At 49.7% G+C, this 6,897-nt stretch overlaps 1 long non-coding RNA gene across 1 annotated transcript; it reads left to right on the forward strand.

The window, feature by feature from the left end:
* The first annotated feature begins 4,844 nt into the window (after nucleotides 1-4,844).
* On the forward strand, nucleotides 4,845-5,443 carry LOC144248010 (uncharacterized). The gene is made up of 5 exons (XR_013341420.1): nucleotides 4,845-4,919; nucleotides 4,998-5,039; nucleotides 5,133-5,177; nucleotides 5,281-5,324; nucleotides 5,407-5,443. It is a non-coding gene; the product is annotated as an uncharacterized LOC144248010 (long non-coding RNA).
* The last annotated feature ends 1,454 nt before the right edge of the window (nucleotides 5,444-6,897 follow it).

A 6,897-nucleotide genomic window follows, 5' to 3' on the forward strand; every position in this document is an offset into this window, starting at 1 on the left:
TCAATTTTGGAGATGGGGATGCCCAAGAAGGGTCTCCTAAGGCCACCTAAAGGGAAAGCGTCTGTTTTGATCTCAGTGCTGAGCTGCTCAGGGCAGAGCAGTGCTGGCGTGTGTCCTGTCAATTGTCTCTGGTGCACCCTATTATCTTTGCATCTCTCAGTCCTTTTTTCTCCTCAAAAGCTCTCTCTCCCTGTCCTGTGTCACGGGTGTCTGCACATATTTTTCCCGGAGCTGCTCTGCCCTGCTGCATAGCCTGTATTAGCACAAGTCCTGGGGACTTGAAATTTGTAATGCCGGGTGTAGTTGGGCTCTAGATTGTATCAGGAGTTTGCCATAACATGTTTGGTGATGCTAAGTTGTCCTGCACCCGTTTGACACTAGTCCTAACTTCCTTTCAGATGCTGACAATTCAAATCTGTGGCAGAGGGCCTCAGTCCTGGGGGAGGGTGTTTCCATGAGCAGGTCAGTCATTGTTTGCATTTGCAGGGGAAGCCTAAATGGTGACTGTATTACAGCAGTGTTCTTTGCCTTTATTTTCAGGAGGTCCAGGCAGACAGCAGCAGTCAAGGCCAAGTGTGCCAGGTGAGCAGTGGACCAAAGCAGTTGTTTTTGCTCAGCTTTTACTTTTTGATTCAACTGTAAGCATCCATTCTTGTTTGTGTGCTTTAGGGAATCCACTCAGAGTATGCCAAGCCCCTGTCCCCAACAGCTGATGGCCTGGATTTCTTGTGCTTGTGAGCCTTCAGGAAGTATTGCTGGACTCTGAGATGAAGCCTTGAAATTTTGTATTTCACGATGGCAGCCAGGTAGCCTTCGGCAATGGCAGAGGAGTTGCGGTGAGTCGCCGAGGTAGGGAGGGGGAGCCAAGCTCCTCTTAGGTTTCAGCAATGCCGAGTCACTTTGTCTCTTCTTAACCCAGGCAGATTCTGCGATGACGGTGGCAGCCTCCAAGCCTGGCCAAAGTGAGCGGCCCGAGCATTCTTAGGAGAACGGTGAGTAGCGGGATTGCTGGGCTTTGTCCATTGTGCAGCTAAGATCATGCAGTGATGTTTGGTGTTCTCGATTGTAGCTGAGCACGGGACCACAGCCCGGTGACCATAGGACATTCCCTGCAGGCGAGGCAGCCTCCATTGGATTCTCATCCCCAGATGCCTGAGAGATAAGTATAGGGCTAAGGTCCACAGAGGGGATTAAAGTAGGGTGCTGGGAGGGCCTTTAGGATCAGCTTTGGGGGCAGGGATGTGCAAGAAGTGTCCCCTTAGGCCAGCTAAAGGGAAAGTGTCTGTTTTGACCACAGTGCTGAGGTGCTCAGGGCAGAACAGTTCCGGTGTGTGTCCTGTCACTTGTCTCTGGTGCACTGTGTGTTCTTTGGGTCTCTCGGTCCTTTCTTCTCCTCAAAAGCTCTCTCTCCCTGTCCTGTGTCACGGGTGTCTGCATGTATTTGTCCTGCAGCTGCTCTGCCCTGCTGCGTAGCCTGTAATAGCACAAGACCTAGGGACTTGAAATTTTTAATGCAGGATGTAGTTGGGCTCTAGATTTTATGGGGAGATAGACATAAGATGTTTGGTGATGCTAAGTTGTCCTGCAGCCATTTGACACTAGTCCTAACTTCCTTTCAGATGCTGACAACTGAAATCAGTGGCAGAGAGCCCCAGTCCTGGGTGTGGTTTTTCCTATGTGCAGGTCAGTCATTGTTTGCATTTGCAGGGGCAGCCTCAATGGTGACCGTGTTACAGCAGTGTTCTTTGCCTTTATTTTCAGGAGGTCCAGGCAGACAGCAGCAGTCAAGGCCAAGTGTGCCAGGTGAGCAGTGGACCAAAGCAGTTGTTTTTGCTCAGCTTTTACTTCTTGCTCAGCTTTTAGTTTTTGATTCAACTGTATGCATCCATTCTTGTTTGTGTGCTTTAAGGAATCGACTCAGAGTATGCCAAGCCTTTTTGACCGACAGCCGATGGCTTGGATTTCCTGTGCTTGTGAGCCTTCTGGAAGTATTGCTGGACTCTGAGATGAAGCCTTGAAATTTTGTATTTCACGATGGCTGCCAGGTAGCCCTTGGCACTGGCTGAGGAGTTGCGGTGAGTCGCCGAGGTAGGGAGGGGGAGCCAAGGTCCTCTTAGGTTTCAGCAATGCCGAGTCACTTTGTCTCTTCTTAACCCAGGCAGACCCTGCGATGACGGTGGCAGCCTCCAAGCCTGGCCAAAGTGAGTGGCCCGAGCATTCTTAGGAGAATGGTGAGTAGTAGGATTGCTGGGTTTTGTCCATTGTGTAGCTAAGATCTTGCAGTGATGTTTGGTGTTCTCAATTGTAGCTGAGCACGGGACCACAGCCCGGTGACCATAGGACATTCCCTGCAGGCGAGGCAGCCTCCATTCACATGCGACATGGATTGTCATCCCCAGATGCCCAAGAGATAAGTATAGGGCTCAGACCCATAGAGGGATGAAAGAGGGTGTGCTGGGAGGGCCTTTTGAATCAGCTTTGGGAGTGGGGATGTGCAAGAATTGTCCCCTTAGGCCAGCTAAAGGGAAAGTGTCTGTTTTGATCACAGTGCTGAGGTGCTCAGGGCAGAGCAGTTCCGGTGTGTGTCCTGTCAATTGTCTCTGGTGCACTCTGTGATCTTTGGGTCTCTCAGTTCTTTCTTCTCCTCAAAAGCTCTCTCTCCCTGTCCTGTGTCACGGGTGTCTGCATGTATTTTTCCCGGAGCTGATCTGCCCTGCTGCATAGCCTGTAGTAGCGCAAGTCCTGGGGACTTGAAATTTGTAATGCCGGGTGTAGTTGGGCTCTAGATTGTATTAGGATATTGACATAACATTTTTGGTTCTGCTAAGTTGTCCTGCAGCCATTTGACACTAGTCCTAACTTCCTTTTAGATGCAGACAGTCCAAATCAGTGGCAGAGGGTCCCAGTCTTGTGTGGAGATTTTCCCATGAGCAGGTCAGTCATTGTTTGCATTTGCAGGGGCAGCCTAAATGGTGACCGTGTTACAGCAGTGTTCTTTGCCTTTATTTTCAGGAGGTCCAGGCAGATAGCAGCAGTCAAGGCCAAGTGTGCCAGGTGAGCAGTGGACAAAAGCAGTTGTTCTTGCTAAGCTTTCCGTTTTTGGTGTGACTCTAAGCATCCATTCTTGTTTGTGTGCTTTAGGGAATCGACTCGGAGTACGCATACCTCTGTCACCAACTGGCTGATGGATCAGGTTTCATGCACTTTGGATCTCTCTGGAAGCATTACAGGACCCTGTGACGGAGCCTTCCAATCCTGCATTTCAAGGTCCCATCTGAGTAGCCCTGAGGAATGGCTGCGGAGTTGCGGTGAGTCCCGGAGGTAGGGAGGGGGGTGTGAGAGTACAGTCATGTTTCAGCAATGTCATGTCGCCTTGTCTCCACTTAACCTAGGCGTACCCTGCAATGACGGCGACGGAATCCAAGCACGTCTGAAGCGTGCAGGCCAAGAACCCGGGCATTCTGAGGAGGATGGTGAGTAGCAGAATTACAAGTTTTTGGCCGATGTGCTGTTCAGACCGTGCACTGATGTTTAGTTTTCTTTGTCTTGGCAGACCCAGAGGTGACAGCTGGAACTTAGCAGACAGGCAGATGGCCACCTTCTACACTCAAGAGGGATTTGCATCCCCAGCTGCGTGCAAGATAAGTGGAGGGTTATGACCCACAGAGGGGATGAAAGAGGGGTGCTGGGTTGGGACTTTCTAGAAGGGGTTTTTGTGTCAGTTTTGGAGACGGGGATGTGCAAGAAGCATCTCCTTAGGCCACCTAAAGGGAAAGTGTCTGTTTTGACCACAGTGCTGAGGTGCTCAGGGCAGAGCAGTTCCGGTGTGTGTCCTGTCACTTGTCTCTGGTGCACTCTGTGTTCTTTGGGTCTCTCGGTCCTTTCTTCTCTTCAAAAGCTCTCTGTCCCTGTCCTGTGTCACGGGTGTCTGCACATATTTTTCCCGGAGCTGCTCTGCCCTGCTGCATAGCCTGTAATAGCACAAGTCCTGGGGACTTGAAATTGGTAATGCCGGGTGTAGTTGGGCTCTAGATTGTATCAGGAGTTTGCCGTAACATGTTTGTAATTTGAGCAAAGGACCACAGCCCAGTACTCTCATGTTTCAGCAATGCCATGTTGTCTTGTCTCCACTTAACCTAGGTGTACCCTGCGATGATGGCAGCAGAGTCCAAGCACGCTTGAAGCGTGCAGGCCAGGAACCCAGGCATTCTGAGGAGGACGGTGAGTAGCAGAATTACAAGTTTTTAGCCGATGTGCTGCTAAGACCGTGCACTGATGTTTAGTTTTCTCTCTCTTGGCAGACCAAGAGGTGACAGCTGGAACTTAGCAGACTGGCCGATGGCCACCTTCTACACTCAAGAGGGATTTGCATCCCCAGCTGCGTGCAAGATAAGTGGAGGGTTATCACCCACAGAGGGGATGGAAGTGGGTGCTGAGTTAGGACTTCCTGGAAGGGGTCTTTGTGTCAGTTTTGGATAAGAGGATGTCCAAGAAGTGTCTCCTTCAGCCACCTAAAGGGAAAGTGTCTGTTTTGACCACAGTGCTGAGGTGCTCAGGGCAGAGCAGTTCCAGTGTGTGTCCTGTCACTTGTCTCTGGTGCACCCTATTATCTTTGCATCTCTCAGTCCTTTTTTCTTCTCAAAAGCTCTCCCTGTCCTGTGTCACGGTGTCTGCGTGTATTTTTCCTGGAGCTGCTCTGCCCTGTTGCATAGCCTGTAACAACACAAGTCCTGGGGACTTGAAATTGGTAATGCAGGATGTAGTTGGGCTCTAGATTGTATGGGGATATTCATATAACTTTTTGGTGCTGCTAAATCTTCCTGCAGCTGTTTGACACTAGTCAAGTTCCTTTCAGATGCTGACGGTTCAAATCTGCGGCAGAGGGCCCCAGTCCTGGGGGAGGGTGTTGCCATGAGCGGGTCAGTCATTGTTTGCATTGGCAGGGGAAGCCTCAATGGTGAATGTGTTACCACAGTATTCTTTGCCTTTATTTTTAGGAGGTCCAGGCAGACAGCAGCAGTCAAGGCCAAGTGTGCCAGGTGAGCAGTGGACAGAAGGAGTTGTTCTGAATCAGGTCTCAATTTCTGGTGCAATTCTAAGCATCCATTCTTGGTTCCTTTGTTTTATTTTAGGCAGTCGTCTTGCAAGATGTCTCCGGTCCGGATGTCCAAGGCCAGGTGGGTTCAAGTGTAAGGTCTGGGTGTGTATATTTTTCAGGTCAGGGGCATGTTGTTTTCACAGTTTCTGAGTGTGGGTTTTTTTTGCTTTGTGTTTTTGCAGGTGCTGTCGCTGCCCGAGCTGTGTGAAGGAACAGAGGCGAGCGGGTGAGTTGGCATTTAGGCACGGTGACTCACAGGTGACCGTTACGCAGCAGCATGTTTAAGCGTGTACCTTTTTGTTTTCCAGGTATCCTCCAGGCAGCCGGTGGAGTCAAATTGAGATTTCAGGTGAGCCGGGGTGGCAGTGTGTCGGAGTTTCGGGGATTTCTCTTTTTGTGTGCACTAGTTGAATTTTCTGTTTTGTCTTAGGTACCCTGAGGAGGAGCGTAGCTGAAGTTTGGAAACGGGAGCACCGAAGCTGATGCAGAGAACGTCTCGCCGTCCACATCCAACTGACATGGGATTCCATCCGGTCATCTTGCAAAAGCTAAGTGCTGGGGCCAGTAGGTGGGAGCTGGGGGGGAAAACCTTTACTAGCGCAGGAGGCTATTTGATGTTAGCTTAGAGAAGACGCCCATAGTGGGACGGGCCCCTCGGCAGGGAGAGGGTTTCTCCTCAGCCCCCCCCAGAGTCGTCGCCGGGCAGGGCAGTTCCGATCCCTATCCGCGTTCTCGTGACGTTCGCATCGGCGGCCTTCTTCGACTCTCGACGTCGTCGTGGATCTCTTCACCGTAGGAGCGCGCCTTCACGTCCGCAGCTATAGCCACGGTCACCCCATAGTCATTTCTTCCTTCTCTAGGCCTACTGAGCTTCTTAGGCTTCCTCTTAAGTGCTTTGGCACTAACATCTTGAAAGGAGTTACACATCATCATCAAGTGCTACTGCCCTAGGGCTCTCTTTCCTTTGGCATCATCAGCCCATGGCTCATCTTGGGCTAGGAATCTTGGGTCCATAAGGTGAAATTGCCAGGCAGTTTCCACTTTTGTCCGTGTCCCGTTGTCCGTGTCATAGGCCTTTGCTACATCTCCATGCTTTAGCAGCATCATTTTTTTGCCGTATCGGCCATATTTTGCTCACATACCTTTCCGGATATCAATTATTCCGGCATCTTTACATATTTACTTTTTGGGACCGAAAGATGTACACGAGATGTTCTCATTCATCTTCATTCTCAGTTTTGGTAGCCTTTCTCTCGGACTTCCGTACGGAGCTTATTAGCCCCTCATCACCTGACCACAGTAGTTCTGTAGCATCTGCCTTCTCAAAGGATACAGGGCTTAAAAATTAGTCTTCTGGAGAATTGTATCAAGTCCTCACTTATCTCTTATCTCCGTCAGCTTATGTCTCGCCTACCTACGTCGGCTTATATCGTACATGCGCATGTTACGCCTACCTAGGTTGGCTTATGTTGTTTGCGCTTATACTGTACGTACCTAATGTTGGCTTATGTTGTTTGCGCTTATACTGTATGTATCTAATGTTGGCTTATGTTGTTTGCGCTTATACTGTACGTACCTAATGTTGGCTTATGTTGTTTGCGCTTATACTGTACGTACCTAATGTTGGCTTATGTTGTTTGCGCTTATACTGTATGTACCTAATGTTGGCTTATGTTGTTTGCGCTTATACTGTATGTACCTACCTTGGCTTATGTTGTTTGCGCTTATACTGTACGTACCTAATGTTGTCTTATGTTGTTTGCACTTATACTGTACGTACCTAATGTCTTATGTTGTTT

Source organism: Lonchura striata, chromosome 37, assembly GCF_046129695.1.
Source record: "Lonchura striata isolate bLonStr1 chromosome 37, bLonStr1.mat, whole genome shotgun sequence".
In the NCBI taxonomy this organism is placed as follows: Eukaryota; Metazoa; Chordata; class Aves; order Passeriformes; family Estrildidae; genus Lonchura; species Lonchura striata.